General features: G+C 35.9%; 1 long non-coding RNA gene across 1 annotated transcript in view; it reads right to left on the bottom strand.

Moving 5' to 3' along the window:
* Nucleotides 1-942: 942 nt before the first annotated feature.
* LOC120323833 overlaps nt 943-23,288 on the bottom strand; it is a 46,178-nt gene continuing 23,832 nt past the window's right edge. The window contains exons 2-3 of the long non-coding RNA XR_005564711.1: nt 1,568-1,717; nt 943-1,000 (exon numbers count right to left, since the gene is read on the bottom strand). This is a non-coding gene — a long non-coding RNA (uncharacterized LOC120323833). The remainder of the gene's footprint in view (nt 1,001-1,567; nt 1,718-23,288) is intronic.

Below are 23,288 nucleotides of genomic sequence, written 5' to 3'. Positions count from 1 at the left end.
CTACTCTTTCAGCATATTTAGTTTTGTGGACAAGTGTTTTACTTTTGCAGATAGAAACAGTTTTGCTATGCTGCTGAAAGGAGTTTTGAAATATAGGTACATATTTTGCATGGCTGTCATATATGTACTTTCAAATGCTTAAAATAGGACCCTCTCTCTTGAATTTCACATAGATTTATGAGCTGTTGACTCTTGTACTCCACTAGAAGTTAGCTACTACAGGACTGTAACAGGCTCAATGCCACACAAATTACCATTTCAGATTACCATTAAAACAATTGTTTTCTCACCAAGACTTGTTCAAAGCACAGAAAATGCAGACAATCAATTAGATTGTTTTCATTGTTCTTATTTCTTAAACTAACCTGTATTCTCAGTGACATTTATGCAGTTAACCATAATATGCACTTTTTCTTTTCTGTTGGTCTTTAATGGTTATTTGTTGATTCTGTTATATTCAAGTGATAAATGTTTCCTGCATTATCTTGCATTATTTCACCTAAAAAGGTCATGACACTCCTTTGGTTAGCAGTTAGTTGAAAGTCCACTACAATAACTCATTTATTGTGGTATTTGTCACTGATACGGAGATAGTGCTGTAAAAGCTGATGCATTTGAAGCTTTCCTTCTTTTTCCTGAAGAGGTGATTTCCCCCCTCTAATAGCTCAGTACCTCTTTCTGCTCAGTAACAAAGTGAATGAGAAGACAGGTGAGCAGCTAAAATAAAAGATCCTGCAAATGAAGAGAATCCCAATGGAACAGCTCACTTAAAAATCACAAGCAGATTTCAAAGCATTGGCTTTAAAAATAGACCCAAACAGGATGAATGAGCTTAACTCCCACAATTTATATTTAGTTTAAATATTTTGACAGAGTTTTTAGTTCAGAAAGATTTTTCTTTATTTCTGTGATAATGGGAAGGGTAATTAAATACTTTGTCTACCTTAGTGAGAAGGCTCATCTTGTCTGACTGGTTTTTGATAAATATCAGGAGCACAGACTGGAAAAAAGTGAAATAACTAATAGTTAAACTTACTTACAGCTGAAATGTATGAATCTTGTAACTGGAAGCTCTTATTGATGCAGTAGTCAACAGATTAGGTCATAAAAAATGTTTCCAGTTTTCTTTTGGTCAGAATAGTAATTTTTCAATATCTTGTAGGAATTTTTTGGCATGTTAACCTAGTCATCCCATACACCCAAATTCCAGTGAGATTTTCTAACTCAGGTACAGTCAACATCTGAAGAGAAACTGTTCCTCTAGATGAATATAAACTTAAAATTTATTTTTTCCTGATATTGGACTATAAAGGACATCTCTTGCCATGTAAGATTAAAAAATATCTTTCAGGTACAACTATTGTGGTCAATAAAGTACTTTTGTGCATTTCTGACATACTAATCCTTGGTAAGATAGTAATATGTTTTAGAGATAGCATTCCTATGTGCACACCTTAAAACATCTGTGGTTTAGTTTTCTCCAGTGGTTTGCATTTTTTGCAATAAATGCATTATTTCTACTACGCGTATTTTATGTGCTATTTAACTATTACAAAAATATACATACATTTCAATGAATGCAAGAAATCATACAATGAAGAAGATAAAACAGGAAACAGCCATCATGTTTCTTGGGTATTCACTTCTTTCTTTTTTCACTGAAGTTCACCTTCCAATATTGAGGTCCACTCTGTACTGGATCTGTATGTGGAGAGAACTGAGAGTATGCCAAGATGTCAGAGGACAGCAACTGGGAATGCGTATTACAGATGAAAGAGTTCAGTTCTCCAAGACTGACTGGCCTGTCCCCATAATAGCCAGAAACATGAAAGGTTTTTTGTTCAAACAGATAGGACTCAGTAAGTAAAATTCAAATTATTTACCTTCTTTTCTAAAATATTTGCTATTAACATCTGTATGCTTTATCAGAAATGGAATATTGAATACAGTATTTTTTTTTTTTTACGTAGTAAGTCATAAGTACAAAGTAACTTCTCTGTCTACAATACTATATAGTATCTTAAGGTGTTACGATCTGAACAAAATAATTTTGAATTGGTCTGTGCTACCCCTAGCTTCATTACTGATGCACATGAAAAGGATATGGCCTAGAGCAGAATAATTCTGGAAATTCTATGAGTTAACCTGAAAAAATAATAGACAAGTCTCTGTAATCAAGGCCTTCTTTTCCGAAAAATAAGGATGCATATGTATAAAACTTTAGTTTTGATACATATTCTATTTTTAGTTATAAAAATACAGAGATTGTTCAATTTTCATTAAATGTTCTTATATTGTCCTCATAAACTAAGGCCAAAGTTATATAGGGAAACTGTTACAAATTAACTTGCAACCTTTTGGAAGAACAATCAAAAAAAATCCAAAAGAGGATATAAAAAGTACCTACATTAAATTGCTTGTATTACTTTATTATATTAATAAATAACTGAAGACCGAGTAAAAATGGCTTTAATACAAAGAATTATACCCACTGCTCTTCTTAAGTAATTTTCTAAATTTTTAATAAAGCTACATAAATGAAAGAAACTTAAATTTCAGTGCTATATATAGTATACAGTACACGACTGGATATATATCTCTGATGTAATAATATTAATACCTTTGTTTTCAGATTAATTCAATCATCTCCCTGATGAAAAATTCCGGATGCTAATTTATAATCTGTCGAGAAAATCTATAGATTAAACTAGATTTGTGCAAGTTGCCTGTCTCTCACCTGTTTGACATTAAAAAACAATCTCATGAGAAAACTTTGTGGCTACTTTACAATTAGTCATAGCAGGTTGTCTTCTACGCAGGAAAGACACTAAATGTACTTTGTGCTACATATGGAATTTTATTAAATGTAGAAAAGACATATTTAACTCTGAAATATTTACTAGTACTGTTAGGTTTTTTATAACTTTCATCATTTGTGAGTACTTCTGTGCGTTGAGAATAGTAATGACCATAAGAAAAGTGGAAAGAATAAAATAATGTGGATTCTCTAGCTCCAACACAGAAAAAACTTTGATTAACTCCCATATATGTTTTCATGTATAAGTGAATTTCTTCACTTAGAAAACTAAATAACAATAATGAAATATTAAGGAATGGACTCTGCTCACTGTACATATCATTTGGACAGAAACATTTTGCAATGAATGCTTGCCAGAACACACATTCTTGTAAAACTTCTTTAAGAGTTCGGCAAAGTAAATAGCTTCACAATGTTAATATCAGAGAATCACCAGGGCACTGGTAGATTTAGACAAAACAAAATGTAAAAGGAGGGATTTTGGGCACTTCAAAACACAAGTTATAAATCTGCATGGCTATGATTCAGTTTGGTAAATATCATATAACACTATGTTTAGACATGGGAATATTTGCCATGAGATTTCCCTATGTGAAGCTAAAAGCTATATAGTCAATGATTCCTACTGTTTCAGTAATATGTGCATGACCATGCAAGACAGCGCCTAGTGAAAATAGAAAGATTTTGGCTGTGAAACAGAGAAGACTTTTTTTTTTTTACCAGAAGAATGTGCCCTACCACAGAAAAAAGAAATTAACTAGTGAAAATAAACCCATTAATTCACTCTAAAATTTCAAATATATAAACCCACTAATATAAAGGTAGATATTATACAATAAAAATTGTCAATGACAAAATCATTTAAATACTATTAATTTGAATCTAACCAAAATACCTTAGCTATACAGGTTCTTAAACAAATATTTAGAGAAGTAGAACTGTTCCCTTCTGATCCAAAAGTTTTAGCCAAAAATACCACGTTGTCTAGACAATATGGAGGTCTGAATATGAACATATTAATTTTTTTAAATTACTTTATTTTTTGAGTGATATGAAAAATAAAGTACAGAAATCATATATTTAGCATCACAATGACTTTTTTCATTACTTGTTCACTGATGAGCTTGAAATCTTCCTGATAAATTAACTGGAATCCTAATTTAAAATTATTCCAGATAGAGTAACTTTAAATTTGATCTCTCTGAACTACAGTGGATACTGACAGTTTTTTGGTTATTGAATCTGGTTGCATCATAAATAAATTAGGCATTAAAAATATTTTTATTTAAATTGAATTTGATTCGACTTAATGATGATGAGAATTCCAAGGCAGTGATGACAACACAGTGATGATAAAAGCCTTAATGCAACGTACACTTGCCTGCATAATCATATAGAAAATATATTTCTATAAAGTACATTAATACAGAAATTTGAAATGTATAACAGATCCTGTTATACATATGTATATATGATTGCCCACTTGGGTTTTTTGTTATGGCATTAGAAGGTCTTACAGGCTATCATATCAAGACTACCTATTTTACTACCCATGAACAACTGCAGAAATTTTGTGAGAACCTGATTAAATGCCTGTATGTTTCTCCTTCTTTCTCTTTTCAAGGGTCTGCTTGATATAGATCACAGTACCTATTTCTGTATCTGTTTTGCTGACATATATATGCTTCCTCTAGAACCAGGGAATACTTAGCTCTCTTTTATTCCCGAATGACAAGTCATCAATGCTACTTGCATTGTCCCGTTTAATAAGTGAGGTCACATCAAGTACATTATATCCCCTAGGCAGCAAAAATTTAACAGCTCCATAAATGTGTCAAGATGACAAAAACCTCATAAAGTTGATATAAATTTGAGTGACCACTATTCTAGATTTTCCCACAGGTATCAGTAAAATTACTTTTTTCCTTTCTTTTTTTTTTTTCTTTTTATTAACAGCTTCCTGAGTAACCGCACAGGAGAATACTTAAATTATAGTACAGTGCATTTCAATTTGTTTTAGAAAGCATTTTAAATAAATTGATATCCATATCCTGTACAACATGCTGTTGGCAGCCTTTTTTGTTTTGTTCAGTAACTGAGGTACAAATTTTAAATAATCAGAGTAAAATTTTACAGGATATGGATAAAAAAGTAAGACTATTTAGTTATTGAAAACAAACAATAAAAAATGTCATATCTTTCAGAGCTTCAGTATTGCCTATTCAACTCCCCCCTTCCCCAAAGAAAAAAAAGAATACTCATAAAACTAAAACTTGGACCTGAATTCCAAAGTCCTTGGTGTTCACAAGAAATCAGTAAGTGTCAGTGACACAAAGTTGGTTACTTTTTACATTTCTTCTTGGGAATTTTAAGGATTACTGTTAAAAGAAAACTTGGACAGCCTTAAAACACTATAGAAAATGAGATGACCGAATAACAGTCTAAGATCCTTATTAAAATAAAGAACTAATATGGTATGCAACACTGTCTTCAAATCACAGACTAAAAAATAACATGATAAAAGATACTCACTTTTACTTTTTTTTTTGTGTCTTCCTTTTCTTGAATTTTATCCCATGTTGTGAAGAATTGGGACAATAGCAAAGAATTTTACTCTTTTTGTTCTCTCAGCATTTCATTTCTTGAATCACAACAATCCAATAACATTACTATAGAATCACAGAATATCCTGAGTTGGAAGGGACTCACAAAGATCGTCTGAGTCCAGCTCCTGGCCCTGCACTGGACAGTCCCAAGAATCCCATCATGTGCCCAAAAACCTTTTCCAGACAATTCTTGAACTCTGGCAGGCTTGGGGCCATGGATCACTTCCCTGGGGAGTCTATTCCAGTGCTCAATCACATTCTGGGTGAAGAAGCTATCCCTTGATCAGCTGGCAATGCTGTGCCTGATGCTCCCCAGGACAGCATTGGCCCTCCTGGCTGCCAGGGCTCTGCTGACTCATATTCAACTTGTCAACTAGAACCCCCAGGTCCCTGTTTGTGGTGCTGCTCCCCTGCCTGTCATTCCTCAGTCTGTCTGTACATCCAGGGTTGTCCCATCCCAGGTGCAGAATCCAACACTTCCCCTTGTTGAAACTTCCTATGGTTGGCGATTGCCCAGTCCTATAATTTGTTGAGGTCTTTCTGCAGGGCCTTCCTTCCTTCCTTTGAGGGAGTCAACAGCTCCTCCCAGTTTTGTGTCATCTGCAAACTTGCTAAGTATCCCTTCCAGTCCTGCATCCAAGTGATTTATGAAGATGTTGAAGAGCACAGGGCCTAAGATGGAGCCCTGTGGAACCCCACTAGTGACAGTTTCCAGTCTGATGTCATCCCATTCACTATTACCCTCTGTGTTTGATCCGTGAGCCAACTGCTCACCCATCACATGACGTTTTTTATCCAGCTGTGCTTTTCACAAAACTGATCCAGAAGTTTTATGAATTATGCCATGACTAGTGAAAATCAGTACTAAGTGACCAATTGCTCTTATTTCATATCTGAAAATACATAACTGTAAAACAGTGCAATTTTTATTCAAAATTCTGAGAAGGTTAAATTTCTGTCTTCTTCAAGACACTGTACACTTGATGACACCCTGACAGCATGAATCAAACATAGATTCCCTTACATATAAGTAGAAGGATTTTACCTGTCTGCCTTTTTAGTCCAATTTTAATTTTTCTTTTGATGGTATTTTATTACTATTTTAGCTTTTTTTTTTGTAAAAGCCTCTTTTGCTTCACTAATCAATAGGCTTGACACCATCAACAGAAATTCTTATGTTGCCATTTTGATGGATCAGTGAAAAGAATCTTGTCACATGAGTTACCTATATAGAAATATTCCATACAAAGACGTTTAAAATAGAAATTATTTTTAAATGGTATAAGATAATATCTGCTGCTGAATTCCGTTAATACACCTGTTAACAGTTTTCTCTTCATTATTGCTGTTATGTTAACTATTTTGTGCTGCCAGATAAAACTAAAACAATTTCAATTTATACAACAGAAGATTTGCTGTTCATAGTAAGATCAATATCAAGTTTCTCAGAGAAAAATAACAGATACTTCCCACAGAATTACCTGAGTCTTGACAAAACTGTTAGCAAGAAAGGATTCAAGTGTAGCATATTGCTTTGAATTAGTAACACCCATGTGAACTGCAAAAGTAGAAGGAAAGTTTCTGCTGCACCTGTTTCACACTAGCTCCTGGAACATTCACATTTCTGAGAGCTCCCTATCTTTCCAAAATTAGTGTCTTCCACTGTAGGCAAGGTCTTCATCTGTCAGATGCTCATTAGCTAGGTTTTATTGAATGGGTTGCAGACCCTAATCCACGTTTATTTGTCATTGCAATGAGCTATAATTAAAGAGTTACCATACACCTCCTGAATGGCAGTAATTTCTTTACATTTTTAGAAAAAACATGACTGCTTGCAATGCTGGAAATATACCTTCATGCATATACAGAAAATTATGCATATTATCGAAATTAGTCTCACTAACTAAAGTTATTGAAGTTATTAAATTCAATATGTGAAATTAACTAAATATGGACTGTATTAGCCTAGTTATAGTAATATTTTTCTAAGGATCGTAATTAGAGTAAAAGTGTAAAAAGCTGTGCTTTTCCTTCTACAAAACTTTATCTAGACTCCCAAAAAAATCATTAAGGTCCTCCATAAGCTCTAAAAGAGATTCAACTTACCAGGAAATAGTATCATCACATAACTCAGTAGTGACACGGGGGATCAGTCTGAATAAGCACTGAGAACTAAATCATGTACCTAGTCATTAATAAAATTAAATCATCGGAGAAAAATACCTAATATTAAATTAAATACTAACTATTTCATTCTAGCCATCTAAATAGAAATGGTAGCCTCTCAATTTCTTTCCAGAGTGTGCTCTTTTTTGAAATACGTAAGCAATCCCTCTTCAATACATTTAAAAGAATTGGTGAAATAAAATGCTCCCAGTTTTAGTATCTAAAGGGATAACAAATGGTAGAGGTATTACAACATGAGTGACAATTTCAAGAGATGATTCCAAGTAGAAGCATAGCGTTAAACTGAAAGTTTAGTTCTCTTAAGCTGACCACTTTAGATTGTATATGAACTCAATATTTGAATGTTAAATAAGCCTGCCACAGAAATAAAATAGCAAGTATTGCACATGCAATAGTAATGGGCACAATGCAAGAAAAGGTTTAAATGTAAGATTCCATTTTCAAGGATGGAAAACATTTTTTCTAGCATATTCAAGTGTGTTATGAAGACTTTCAGAATCTACTAACATTATTTTCTTGTTAACTATATTCTTCAGGTGGTTAATCAGTCTCTCAACCAAACTATACACCCGTACCTTTCAGGTGATGAAACAACATAAATTACTCGTATTCAAATAATGTAAAAAACTGCTGGGCCAGTCTCTCAAGATCACTCAGCTTCTGTAAGCATATCCAACCCCAGATCCCTGGAATTCAGTTCTCTTTTAGCTCCTCATTAGTTGAAAGTACCTCCCAAGTTTTTAGTTAAAACTGTTAGTGGGATTGCAATGTATAAGTTTTCTTCATTTCCTTAAATGACAAACCAACAGACAACAAAAGGAATAATACAAAAATCACAAAGTAAACCTTGCATGTGAAACCCCATGCTTAAATCAGTGTTCATTTGATAAATAAACCTGTTTACATGAAGCATGTGTGCTTATCAACTCTTCAGAAAGTTGTAGCCTACTTAAATCTAAAGAAACCTATTCCAGTCTTGTTCCACTGACATACTGCAAAGACCATGAAGTTCAAGATAATAATTAAGCCCTTCCAGCTAGGCTTTCCTATGATATATATAATAGTTATTCTCAGAAGACAACTTAAAGATAATGAAGTGAGACTGTAAAGAGGTACTTTCAGTAGAGTTTCCTTACGTCCAACTCTAAAGTTAAATTCAAGAATTTCTGGAATCTAGCCCATATGGCCAGCACTCTTATTACCATGTTTTTATCAGAAGTACATGACATTTTAAACAATGAGTAATAAAATTAATAATGAAAATGAGTAACTTAGTTTTTATTTATATTAGATGTTTTCCAAGATAATTGTTAGTCATCATCATCATGGCCAGTCTTCGCGAATGAAGATTTGGGAAAGGTCTTCACCCTTCGAGCCTGCGCAGTGGATTTTTTAGGTGAGACACAGCGTGCGCTGAACTGAGCCCACCCTTTAATCCTAAGGTTCATCTGCCGGGGCCAAACGAGTTTGGACAGTGGCAGCGAGGTCCTCAGGACGTAGGTTTGTTTAGAGTGACCTTCTCTTAGATGGATGGCCTTACAGGGCTGACGAGCTCCATCTGCCCGGGGAAGTCCGGGCCACGGCGGTGAGAGTGCCGCATCCTAACCACTAGACCACCAGGGGGCCCGATAATTGTTAGTACAATGATGGGAATATTTAATCACTGTACCACAATAAGTGAAATGAAAGAAAGCAAACAATTTTAAATAGTAACAAGAAGAAAGTATTTAAAATACAAGCTGGGAGACAATCACTAAAGAAACATATAAAAGATCATTTACCTAATTATAATATTTGATTTTTAAATCTCCATAGTAAGGCATTAATTTCTTCTAGAAATTTTAATTCGTCCATGAAAGACATGTCAAAAATAAAGGACCCCTGTTTTGCAAGTAAAAAAGTACATACAAGAATCTTAAAACAATTCTGATTGGATTTGCATACTTCGTAAGAAGTTCAAAAAACGAGAATGGCAGCTGAAGAGCTTTATGTGTTTTGCATGAGCTGAGATACAAAAACTGAAGAACAATTACTTGTGTACATTGATTGACTAACAAGGAAAAAAAAAGTGATCCAACACTGCTGAGATTTAAATAGTAACTACAGTAAACACATACGAATTCTAACAAATGAATTAATGAAATATGTTAACTTAGTTTGCAGAACCAAACTCTTCAATCTGGATAATTCACAACTTCATCAACAATTTGATGGTTAATTTTCAGGGTCTGAATCTAAAACTACCTTTCCAAGTTAGACATTTCTATATCCTATAGCAAACTCACTATTTTTAACTAGGTTCTCTTTTATTAAAGAATTGAGTTTTACAAATTAATTTCTCAATGTTGGAATTAAGTTCCACTCACACTCAATTAAACAGTGCAAGACTTACCTGCTCTGTTAAGCCTAACAGATGGCCTTCAGCATTTGCCTTGGAATGAGTTACAGTCTGTGCTGGTGTAGACCAGCAGGAGCTGGGAGAAATAGAAGAGAGCGATACTGTGCAGGGTGAGGGGCAGTCAGAGGTATTGCAGCAGGGGTGGAGGGAGAAAGGACACAGAAGTGCAGGCAACCAGAACTCATTAGGTTTTGTGCTCAGGGAGCAGCTTGTCAAACACTGAAGTTTCTCAGCTTGTCAATGATCTTGTCTGTCCTGATCTTGCCAATAAGCTAGGCAGAAGGAAGATTTTTTTAAAAAAAGAAAAGCAAAATAAATGCAGACACTATGCAGAAGTATAGAGAAGTGAAGCATCCATTTAATTTAAAAGGTATCCATCAGTTATTTTAAATCTGCTACAGCTCAGTTTGCCTGCATTCACAATCAGTAAATACAGTTTGCCTAAACTGTCAAAAAAAAGAGTAGGTAAAAGGCAAAAAAAAAAAATTCTAAACAGCTTCTTTGCCATAATTTAAAAAACCCTTAGCTCTAGGTAGGACAGAGAACAATTAATTTCTTACATGGATGCAGAAGTTTGATTTTCAATAAAAACTAGGCTGAATTTCCTGTCTCTTAACATTCAAAAAATTGACTATACTCTCTTGAGTTTAGCTGTTCCTGGTTTCTATTAAAATAAGAGAGATTAGGATCAGTATTTGTAAAATATACTGTACAACATGGTCACTTTTTTAATAAAAAGAAAACATAATAACAGTAAAAATAGTAATTGTAGTAGAACATAGAGATAGTGGATGATAATACTAACATCTCTGAAACACAGACATACAAAAGAAGGAGAACAAAACAAATCAGTGGCTTTCCATTGCAATTGGCAGAGTTTGTGCAATGGAAGAACTACCAATGATTCTGTTCTGATTTTAAGGTAATAAAATTGCTGTTTCCCAGTACAAAGTACAATATAGAGCTTTTTTTGTCTATTTCTGGTCTATTTTTCTTTCCTTGAGAATACTACAGCAGAGTAAGGTCCACACTATTTGTTATTGAGACAATCTCAACTATACTTCCTCTCATCTACAAATGCATCAATTAATCCACTGTAATCAATGCAATTATCACAGAGTATCACAGAATATGCTGAGTTGGAAGGGACCTACAAGGATCATTGAGGCCAGTCCTTAGCCCTGCACAGGACCATCCTCAAGAGATGGTCACACCACGTGTTGAATGCTTCTTGAACTCTGTCAGGTTTGATGCAGTGAATTCTCAGAATTCTCTTTATTTTGTCACTACCAGTTTCAACAACCAATAAGGGATAGTAATCAGAGGACCTTATTAGACTGGAGAGTTTCTCATTAATGCCCTTTATCCCAGCCCCTGGGAGACAGCAGACCTCCCTGTGAGCTGGGCCTGGTCTCCATATCAGGCCCTCTGTTCCCCTTAGAAGGGAGTCTCCTATTACAAATACCCTTCTTTTCCTCTTGATAGAGAAGGTCTTGATGCCAGATACAGGCAGTGTTGTTTTGGGAAGCCCCACTACCCCAAAAGAATCTCATCAGTTCTCTGGCCTTCTAGTGTCAGTCTCATACCTGCTGTAGAAGGTGCCAGTCCTACCTGTCAAATTCTGGGAAGGAGGAGGAACCTTCCTCCTGGTACATGCAGAGACTAGCTTCCAGCCTTCATCTTTCACAGACCCTTGATCAACAGCCCTTTGACTAATTACCCTGCAGGATTCCAAGTCCACCTGCTTCTCCACTACAATGGAGGTTTGAGACTTCTGAGAGTCTTGAGACTGTAGAGTCTCTGAATATAATGTGCCTCTCTCTTGCCCGTTCACTTGATACTATGCAGCCTCTTCACTTCCCACGGCTCCCTCACCTGGTGACACAGCTCTTCAACCACGACACACTTTCTGCAAGATAGGTGTTTTTTGGCCCAGCCTCATGAAGAAGCATCAGGCACTCCCAGCAACCTGGGACCTGGAGAGCTACATCTGCCATCATCAGGTCTGTCTGTCTGGAGGCTCTGACACAGCTGTTTCAGTGACTTCTGCAGCTACAAAGGAATGACCCTTATGGTGTGTCAACACCATGACTACGGAAGCCTAAACTAATATGCTAATAAGACTGGGGCTAAAAGGGTCTCTTTACTCTTCCTTACCAGCTACTGACTCTGTTTACTGCCTCTTTTGGATGCTGTCAAACGGTCAGAGAGGAGCCCTTCCCACTTGTCCTGCCTGCATGAACTGCCGTGCAAACTGCCGTGACGCACCCCCGTTTGCCGCATTCTGGGTCACTCGTGCTCCCTGGAGCCATTTGAAAGTTCTCCCTGATTGCTTTTGAGAGCACCCTCTCCTCTCCTGCTTGGTTGCCAAGGGCTTCCTGCTCCTCACAAGGCTGCTGCTTGGGCTGCCTCGCCAATCAAGGCCCTGCCCAAGCCTTGTTGGTGTTTAAAATTCCCCTGATTGCTCTTGACATGAACTGAGTAAAATGTATTCCATGTCTTGTAATAAGGAAAAAGCACAAACACAATAAGTTTAAAAAATAATTTAGACTGTATTTGCAAAAATAAAACCAATGCAGTATTAACAAATATATTTTACAATGTAAAGCCAATTCAACATTAAGAAAATTACATACCAGTTTATATTTCTACTAGAGTGCTTGAAGTAGGAGGACACATACTATACTACACAGCTGTTGCAAATCTTTCTCTTTTAGTGAGCATTTTTCCCTTTTTGGTAGGTAACTAAATAATTACATAATCCAAAGAGACTAACTAACACTTCCTCTGTAGTTTTTACTTTCTGCACAGTCTAACCCTCACACCACAGAGGCCCAAAACACCATGAGACCCAAAGAGGAGCTATTTTAGGCCAGTATTTAATTGACTGGAACTCAGAAACTAATTACAGATTTGCATGAAACTTCACAGAAAAATCAAGCTTTAATGAAAAACTGTTTGCTGGAAAAATAGGGGAAGACATCTTTTCACATGAAACAGGGAAAACGAGTTGCTGCTAAGAGTGTAAAAGAAAATGGAAGCTTCTACATCTATACAGAGGTCAGTTCCGCCCAACAGTTGAGACATGTGCTACAGGCAAATATACATTCAATAACTGCAATTAATTAACTATAATTTACGGAACAAGAAATGATAGCATTCTGCATTCACAAACTTTGAGATCTACAGGGATGCTCTCTTTTCCATCTTAGTTTCCAGGGCCAAGCTAACTATGTAACTTCAGCTTAATTTACTTCAGCCTAGAAAACCAACAATTTTGAATTCTAGCTCTAACACTTGAAGATTATCTTGGAATTCAGACACATATATAATGTGTATTCATAGCTCCTAAAATCATAGAATATCTTGAGTTGGAAGGGACTCCCAAGGATCAAGTCCAGCTCCTGGCCCTGCACAGGACCATCCCCAAGAGTCACATCATGTGCCTGAGAGTATTGTCCAAATGCTTCTTGAACTCTGTCAGTGTTGGTGCTGTGACCACTTCCCTGGGGAGCCTGTTCCAGTGCCCAACCACGCTCTGGGTGAAGAACCTTTTTCTAATATCCAACCTAAACCTCTCCTGACACAACTTCGGGCCATTCCGTCAGGTCCTGTTGTTGGACATCAGAGAGAAGAGACCAGCATCCGCCCCTCCACTTCCTCCTGTGAGGAGGCTGTAGACCACAATGAGGTCTCCCCTCAGTCTCCTCTTCTCCACCTGAATAAACCAAGTGACCTCAGCTTCTCCTCATATGGCTTCCCCTATAGGCCCTTCACCATCTTTGTTGCCCTCCTTTGGGATGCTCCCTAATAGCTTTATGTCCCTCTTATATTGTGACACCTAAAACTGAACACAGGACTTGAGGCCACATACTTGCAGAGTAGAGTGGGACAATTACATCCCTTGACTGGCTAGCAACTGGTCTATTTAAAATCAGCAAAGATAATTTCCCTAGTAATATCTAGATATGTTTATTGGAATTTGTCTCCTCTTTCATCTAACAGAATCACAATTTTCCCCTACCTTCTGTGGCACAAATATCTATCAGCAGTTTCCATGTGCAAGTGCTTTACAAAGCATGAATGTTATGGAGAGTGCAGGAACCTTGCTCAAAACTCATCCTTTGTAAACGTTCGCTTCGGCTATATTTGGGTTGGTACATGCCCAGAAATAATGGATTGGTTCATATGTTAGATATGGGGAGTGTAATAATTATCAGTTCCATGTTTGGATTATTCTAAAAGTTAATCAAGGAAGTGGTAATTTATTAAAGAGTGTAGAACCTCTTTTGAGCACTAAGAAAAAGATTGTAAAGAATTTTAGTCCAAGAGGAATTTAAAGCAAAGAAATAATGAAATAACTCATGGTAGAAGAAAGGAACCTTTGACAATGACTGTTTTCAGTCCTGCTGAATTAGTAGTACAACAGAAGCATGCACATATATGGAAATTCTCCAGTGGAAGAAAAGGATGTAAGATTATATCAAGAAGGAAATTAAACGTGTGGCTAATGGTAACTATTGACTATTAATTCAAAGCTCTAATAATTACATTGGGGTTTTTTCATTTTTCAGTGACCCATGTTTGCAGGTTTTTATTTTTATTATGTATTATTGTGATAAAAAGCAAGCAGCAAACCTTTAGTGTATTTATTTAAAAGATTACCAGTATTAAGTTTAATTTGAAAATCTATGGCTAGGTAAATGACTTTAAACGATAGTAGAGTATGGTTAGGACTTTTGGATATGATAAACTCCAATATTCCTTCAATACACTTTACAAATCAAAGAGAAGTGTTATCACTTGGTATTTGAAATTTATTACCAGAAAATATTTTTGCTGCTGAAAAATATTTCTGACTTCACTATAAATGTTTTACCATTTCCATTTTATTTCAATATATTATTACATACACATTACACTACCATTACATGGAAATATAAGAAAAAATGCAGTAAGAAAGCAAGCTGAATGTTATTATATAGCACTGATTCTGTTCAAAACCAAGAACTGATTTATTTCAAAACCAAGAAGAGTTTTATTACAAATAAAAATACTACAGAATAGATCATGTATAAACTCCGAATAGATTTTTCACTCCTAAATAAAAAAAAAGGTATTTTCTAGAAGTTGTATATGCATAGATGCTGTATAATAACATCAAAATAATAATCAAAATGTTTCCAAGAAATTAAAATCATGTTCTAAAAAAATCTGACAAAATTGTGATCTGATATCCAGCTTTAAAATAGAGTCTAATATGTGCATTGAGAACTGTCACAGGTGGTTTTTTGTATATACTGCATTTATGAACAGTCATTACCTTCTTCATTGAGCTTTATGTCTGCAATATTCAGTATCTAGGTGACCACAAGAATCTGGCAGGCTGCGCTATTATTTGAATATTCCTAAGCATATTCAATGAATCCCATTGTATTGGGTCTGGCTGAGATGGAGTTCATTTCCCCATAGCAGCCCTCACAGTGCTGTGCTTTGCATTGCTAACTAGAAAGGTGTTGATAACACACCAGTGTTTTGACTACTGCTGAGCAGCACTGGCACAGCATCAGGACTGTCTCTCCAACATTCTCCCCACCAGTGGGCTGGGGGTGGGCGCTATCCTGGGAGGGGACAGAACTAGGCCAGTTGACCCAAATTAACCAAAGGGATATTCCATACCATACGATGTCAGCTCAGGAAATGAGCTGGAAGGAAATGAGAAGGAAGGGGGGACATTCATTACTTACTGTGTTTGTCTTCCCAAGCAACCGCTGTGTGTGCTGAAGCCCTGTTTCGTGGGAAGCGGCCAGACATCACTTGCTGATGGGAAGTAGAGAATAAACCCCTTTTTTTTTTTCCCACCTCTTTGCTTGTGCATATGCAACCTTTCACTTTTGCTTTCATAAACTGCTTTATTTCAACCTGTGCGTTGCTTCCCATCTTTTCTCTCCTCAGTTCAGCTGAGAAGGGCGAATGCTAGAGCAGCTTGGTGGATGCCTGGCATCCAGCCAAGGTCAACCCACCACACTCATTCACATTTCCACCAAAATCCTTTGACACTCTTCTATGACTGGTCACAAGAAGACCCATTCCAAACAGCAGGCTGTGATTGGCATCTGTGCCAGAAAACAGAATATGGAAAAGCATTTAAGGAGTTAGTTTCCTCTTCCTCTTCCCTGATTAGAAAACAGTCACAATGTCTGCAAAGAAAATTCCCCTGTGAACGTACTCCTTTCAAGTCAGACTACTTAAGAAAAATGGGGTCTGCTTTTCCACTGTAATTGATAGTCAGTTTCCCATATTATAATTTGTTCAGATTCTTTGAGCCAACCCATGATTTAAAGTCAGAATAAGACTTCTACAGCATGAAAAAAAGCCAGCTTCTCATTAAAATCTCCATAGTGTGCATGTTTTGTTGTACAGCTAACAACCTTCTTTGAAGAAAAAAAAGAAGGAATAATAATTCTTAAAACTTTCATCCTTTCAGAAAAAAGGCAGAAAATTCAGGAAAACAGTCCATCACAAAAACTGACTGAAACTTTGGCAATTCTTCTAACTACATTAGCTATGTAGTATGTGGTGTTTCCTCTTACTATGCATCACAAGTCTCCTCTATCAAAATTGCAAATCATCTTCTGGCATTTTTGCAACACTAAATTCTAAAGGTCCTTTTATGAATTTTAATTAATCTTCAGTATAAATAATCCAAGACAGGCAGGTATTATTCTTAATTTACAAATGAGAGGTATGGCATGTATGAGAAGTGACCTTGCACAAGTTTGTACAGAAAAAAATCTGAACAGAAGCCAATTTTACATCTCAGGGTTTCTTTCACAGTCTCACAGCCATACTTCATCTTTTCATTTCTTGCTTATGTTTTCCAAACTCACTAGCTGCTTATGCTAACCTATTTTTAAAACTCTTTCAATTTTTGGGTCAGTAGACACAGACCTTACTACTCCAAACTCAGTAGAAGTTGTTCAGCCTATATTTCCATCTCATCCCTCTAAAGAAGTAATTATGTATTTTCCTAATCATTTCAAATCCTCTGAGCTTGCACGCTAAGAAAAATATCAGATTGTACTTTCTGCTAACTGATGAAGCCATTTTCCTGTGTTGGAGTTTGCTCAGGCAACCTGTTGTTGCATGTTGCTTTCTGAACAATTGAGTTCAGGAATTGATCCAATATACCTAGCGTGTTATCTTTGTGACACAAGATCAGTCTAGATTTTTTAATTCAGCAGTGAAAAGTTCATAGGCACATCAGTAGCTTTTAGCTAATTTTGAGACAAGAATATATTTCTTCCTCCAGTATAATGGTCTGTTGGGCAGTTACTGTTTCAGTCATCACCATGCTCTTCAAAAATACATTAGTGTAGTGACTATCATCCCCCATGCTTTCTGTCTCCATGTTTCCACATATGCCTGTTTCTGAAAAACAGATTAAATAATGTGCTAATAGCAAAACAGAGAAAATACTATTTCTACAGAAGTGTCATCAAATTTTGAGATATATCTTAGTTACACTAGTCCTAAAGTTGGATTTGTGACCATTCTGTTACCCAGTTTGTGAAAACCTTTTCCTCTACCAGCTCTAGAGCCAAGTGATCGTTTTTCAAAAACTTTGTTTCCTGCTATATGTCTATGATTAAGCAACATTTTTTCAGGTGGAATCAGGAAAATAATCATTAAAAAGACATCAGGACCATCCTCAAATCTGTAAAAAGGCTGCTTGGTGAAGTGAGGTGAAGAGAACAAACACATTGTTGAAAAAAAAAAAAAGAGAAGAAAATGATGCTTGATGCTCTTTCTCAGCATCCAAATGATGCTTATCTCAGAAAGTCTCTCTCTGAGACTTTCCTCTCCTCCTTTCTTGCACACAAAATCACTTCCCCACTTCTGCTACCACCTTCTCACAGCAGGTAAATCAGGAACAAACAATCCTGAAAGTGAGCACCACTGGATGCAGTGCTCCAGAACTAAACAAATGTTTTAGTCCTAAACGTGTTTAGTCAAGGTCTATCTCAGAGGCTATAAAACATTCCAACACACTGAAACAACCCTCTTATGAAAACGATAAAAAAAGAAAAAAAGAATAAGAACAACATAACAATAACTGACAACAATTTCACTGCTGTTACTGTAAGGAACAGTAACTCACATGTTTCAATATTCAGCAAAATGTTCAAGTATTTGCACTGTAAGTGGGGTCATTACTGCATTCTCTGCTCTAACAGTGTTCTGTTTATCAACAATTGTCATTTGAGCCATTTAGGACACATCACAGTGGACCATCTTCTCCAGATTCAGAACTCACGTGCGGAGATGCATGTGTGTACATTGTCAATGCTTTAATTCAAGCCTTTTATAAATCAAGCTGGGTTTTTTTCTTGCCTTTGTGAAAGTTAAATAGTGCTGATTTTGATTTTATGTTTTATTAAAAATTAAACTCTCTCTAAAAAGGTAACTCTTGGTGAACAAGGTAGTTAATGCAATAACAATGTTACTTAGCTAACCAAAGATGAAATGGTAATAAGGTGTGCAAACTGAGACTATTTAGCTAATTTGTTGGCAAGGGAATCATTCCTATTCTTAGCTGTGAGATCAAGGCAACCTTCTATTTAAATTAAAATAAACCACGCTTTGATATTGGAAGCAATGTCTTGAAAGTAAACTTATTTTAGGTCCGTCAATCTAAAAGTTTCTTAAGCACCTTCCAAAATGGGAAGCATATATAGCTCATAAAAACCTTCAAGACAACTCAGATTTGCAAGCACATTTTCTTAAATCAGTCTATAATTAAAGAAGAATAAAATCAATACAATATTTTTCTTACCTGTGTCAGAGTATCTGGTATTGTTTTCTAAAACCTACAGCAGCTGATAGTATTCAGCTCAATTCTCTAATTAATTTCCTCAATTATCCTGATAAAATCCATTTTTGGTATAACAGTTTACTGATATTAGTCTATAGCCAAATTCTAATTTTGACATGCCATCAGCAATACAGAAAAAGTGAAAGCAGACTGCTGAAGGCCATAAATTATCTGTGGGCCTACCTGTGCAAGGCGTTTTGTCATTCTGCCCAGACCAGAAAAGTCTGTGACATGTATCGGTTGTAATTCAAGGTGACCTTGTTCCCTGCATTGTGTTATTCCCCATTCATGTAAAAATTAGATGCTCAGTTCCCATCTTCATGTCATAACTATTGCCAATGAATATTATACCTACTTGAAAAATTTCATTGATTCCCAGGGAAAAAGTATGGACATCAACATTCTTGTCAAAGAGATTATTAGATTTTCAATCTACTAAATACAAAAATCTCAAGCAGATTGCTTTTGCCTCAGGTATGCGTTCTGGTCATGGAGGTCAATTTTTTTTTATACCTTATGTTTGATTACTATGATATATCTTAGAACACACAGCAAAAACGAAAAAAAAAAAGTCTGAAGTTGCTCCAATGTCCAGTAACACATCACATACATATAAATATAACTTTTGGGTGTTTAGGATTTACTTCATATTTTAAGATGCTCAAGTGAACTAAGATTATAGTTTTTACTGTAGGCAATAGCATAACAATCTTTGTAGACATATACCCAAGCTAGTCTAAAATTATCTGACTCCTGTATTGCTACCATTGTTGCCATAGCAGCCTAGAGCTCAGTATTTATTATCAATATCTCGACATGGTTTTGCAGCCACAGGAAGCCTCATGCACATAAACCATATATAAGCCAAGTATTCTGAACACAGGTTTGAACATAGTTCGGCCATGTCACATATTTAAGCACAATGTTATCATTCCTAAATAGTTTAGGATCATTCCTAACCGAATTCCTGTCTGGATTCGGTTCTTACAGTGACATGGCCTACTGACTGATTTTACATAGTATTCTGAATACCAGAAGTTCACTATTTCACCCTGAGTTTTCATTAAAAAAAAAAACCTACTGCCATTTTTCTTCTTTTCTAGACTGACTGTTACTATAAAGGATGACTAAACCATAGTTTGCTGTCTAAACATACTCCTTCAGATGCAACTGAGTTAAGTACAAGTAAAAGTAGTAGAGCAGAGCTACATTAATTCTAATTATAAAAAAATAGATAAATCTAGCAGTAGTAGACCAAGAGAGTAGACCTATTTACATTTATTTAGTTATTTATTCTTAGTAACATGAAATCAGGAATATATAAACAGAATTTAAAATAATTCCTGATGATTTCAGAAAGTACTTAATGCTTTCATTCAAGCTTCAAAAGACCAGTTTGGAAGAAAACACGGCAGATGATTTTCAGTAAGCAGAGACAGTAAGATGAAATTTTGATATAGCAATTAAAGAATGTTTCCATGAAGTAATAACTGCCACTGCTTCTCCCCTTAACCCTGTAATTACATAGCCAACATGGTAGCAATAAAGCTTTAAAAACTTTAGAAGCATATAGCAGGAATAATAAATGTTAAAGAGCAAGAAAAGGACATCTACCACATCTCAGAATGCATCTCCGAATTTCAAACAGGTCTAGCAAGACATTGGGAAACCTGAAATTATCTGAAAGATTCACAGATTCTTGAACAATTTTACACATTGTAGGGCTCCCCAAGGAAGTTTATATTTCTGCTACATTTTTCTTTGCAGATTTAATTCCTCTGAATTTTGATCTGAGTTACACTCATCTCCCCCTAAAAAGAAACAGCACTTTAGTTTTCCATCTAGCACTAGAGATCTTAACACAAAGGCACTGTCCTTCACATGGCGAATGAAAACCTAGTGGAATTGCAGACAAAAATTGATGTTGAGAAGAAAAAAAAAAAAAGGATTGTCCTTCTATTTCAGGAGTCTCCTCCTCTATTACAGAAAAAAAAGACTGAAATATTGCAAAATCTAAGATAACCTACCAGACAAGAGATTTTCCCTGTGCCCTCTGTATTCTAGCTATGCTAGAAGTTCAAGAAGTGGTGCAAATACATCACAAACACAAAGATGCAATAGAGATGGAGAACTTGAAGAAGTTTGGCATTTGAAAATATAAACAGCCTGTTTGATATACTTATTAACCTTATGCACCCATCAGAAACAGGATTTATCTTTTGAAGTCTAAGGAACTGATGAGATGAACAAAATTCTGGGTGTCTACTATAAGTGATTAGCTTCTTGTTTTAAGCCTGAGCAATAGCTATGTTTTGCCATCTAGTTTAGTCAACCTTATGCATTTATGATTCATTTGCAGATTTCTAAAAAAAAAAAAAAATTGCTACTGGAGTGTTACTGAAGGCTTTGGTTGTTTTATTTTTGTTATTTGTCTTTGTATAATAAGCATCTGTTGTCAAGTGAAGGAAAGCAATAGAAGATTTGAAAATGGGAGCTCTGGAAAAACTCAAGGCTAATCAATTAAAGGATCTACTAAGACTGTTCTCAGGAGGTCTCAGCTTAATTGAAGTTGCTGTCTGAGTGGCAGCTGACATGAAAATGAGGTATTCTGTCATCTGATCATCTTGCCTTGGTCTCAGCAGGATACCTGTTGAGTATGTGAAAACCTTTTTTTCTGTGAAGAGGGGGATATTTTCCATGTGCAGTTTTATGTGCTTTCCTGATAAAGATCAGTGACAATCCTTCTGTAGGTGAAATGACTATATCAAATAATATTTACAATGATGACTGAGGTCTCAACAGCAATGATTTTGTAGTCCTCTTTACCTTTCTTCACACCTACTAAGGAATCAGGCAAGAACACATGTAGTGAATTTTAAGACTGCCTCCAAATTATTTCAGATGCTGACCAGCATTCCTCCACATGAAACATTCTGTTCAGTTCCCTTTTGATTTAAAACAGACACAGAGTTCTGCTTTGCTAGTTCCCAGGTTCCAGTTAACTTCTTTCCTGGATTAACACCGGCAATGCCTATGGCTGATTAAGAAAATAGAAATGGATGTTCATATTAAACATTTGGGATAAACATCAGGACCTCTGAGAGTCATATAGGAGGCTGAATGGAAGGCAGAACATTTTGTTTCAAGTAAGATCATGCATTTATTTTTATTCTGCCTCACAAACTCCAGCCTAACTATACTCAGGTATAAACACACTGAAAGCAAAAGGCGAAATTCCTTACTATATCTGAACTTTTTAGTAGGCAATTGTCTCTAAGAAAAGATACCTGAAACAAAACACAAAGGTTCAAATTTTACTAGGATCAGACTAGAGAGAGAGAAGAAAATAACAGAGTAAGGGATTTTGCTGCCTGACAGAATGGACTTGTACCTGAAGAATAAAAATAGGCTGACTACTGTGCAGACAGCTCAGACATGCCAGTTTGGTCAGCGTGATGCACCCTAAGCCACTCAGGAAAACAGCAGGTGACTCATGAATTTTCACTTCCTTCCCAAAGTGCCCATCTCAGCAGGACTATTAAGTATATTTTAACCATAATCTCACCGTTAACTATGCACCCACTCACCACTGCCTATAAGTTTACACGTGAGATGCACATGAATGAAACGTAACCTTGCACTTTGCAAGCAGAACTGTTTCTGTCAGCTTACATTTCCAACACAGGGTATTTCTCAGTGTTGTTCTAAACATGTGGCAGCAAAAAATCAATATATAGTGAGAGAATAATAAGGATTTGGATATTCTATACATCTTTAAATCATATAGCAACACAAGGTTCCAACTTAAAGCACATTGAGTAAAAATATATTATTTAAACACATTTAAAGTAGTCATCTGAAAGTAAAAGTCTATATTTTCACATTCTGTATTGTTTATGCATTCTGTATTTAAATGTTGACCTCACAGAGCATGTGTCTGGAGCAGTTTCTCCCTGAGCTCCTGGAATTAATAGATATTACAGTGTCAGTGAGATCTTATGCAAGTTTTATTATGTTCTTGGAAAAGTAAAATCCAATTTTCGTAAAAAATCTCAAACTCAGATCCATATATACATTTGCCTGGCTGCCTGGGAGAGACCAGAACACTGAAAATGACACCCCCTCATATACAAATTTACATAAAAGATGTTAGAGCACCCAAATCACAAATTGAGATCTGCTGTCCCTCCATCAAACTCTCTAGTTTCCTCTCGTCTGTCCAGCTAGCTCATTTTTTTCCTCCATTTTCACTTTCTCCATTCCCTTTTTCCTTCTCCAATTTTTATCCCCTTCTGACCCAGCTTTTGTTTCCCCAGGCTTCCAAAGCCACAGCCTACTCCTTTTTCTCTAACTGAAACTCATTCTAGGCATATGGTTTTCTGCTACCTCAGTTACTAACAGAGG

The sequence above is a fragment of the Pipra filicauda genome, unplaced genomic scaffold (genome assembly GCF_003945595.2).
Source record: "Pipra filicauda isolate LSUMZ 115617 unplaced genomic scaffold, ASM394559v2 scaffold350_size761097_pilon, whole genome shotgun sequence".
In the NCBI taxonomy this organism is placed as follows: domain Eukaryota; kingdom Metazoa; phylum Chordata; class Aves; order Passeriformes; family Pipridae; genus Pipra; species Pipra filicauda.
This window is presented reverse-complemented; position numbering and strand designations above follow the sequence as displayed.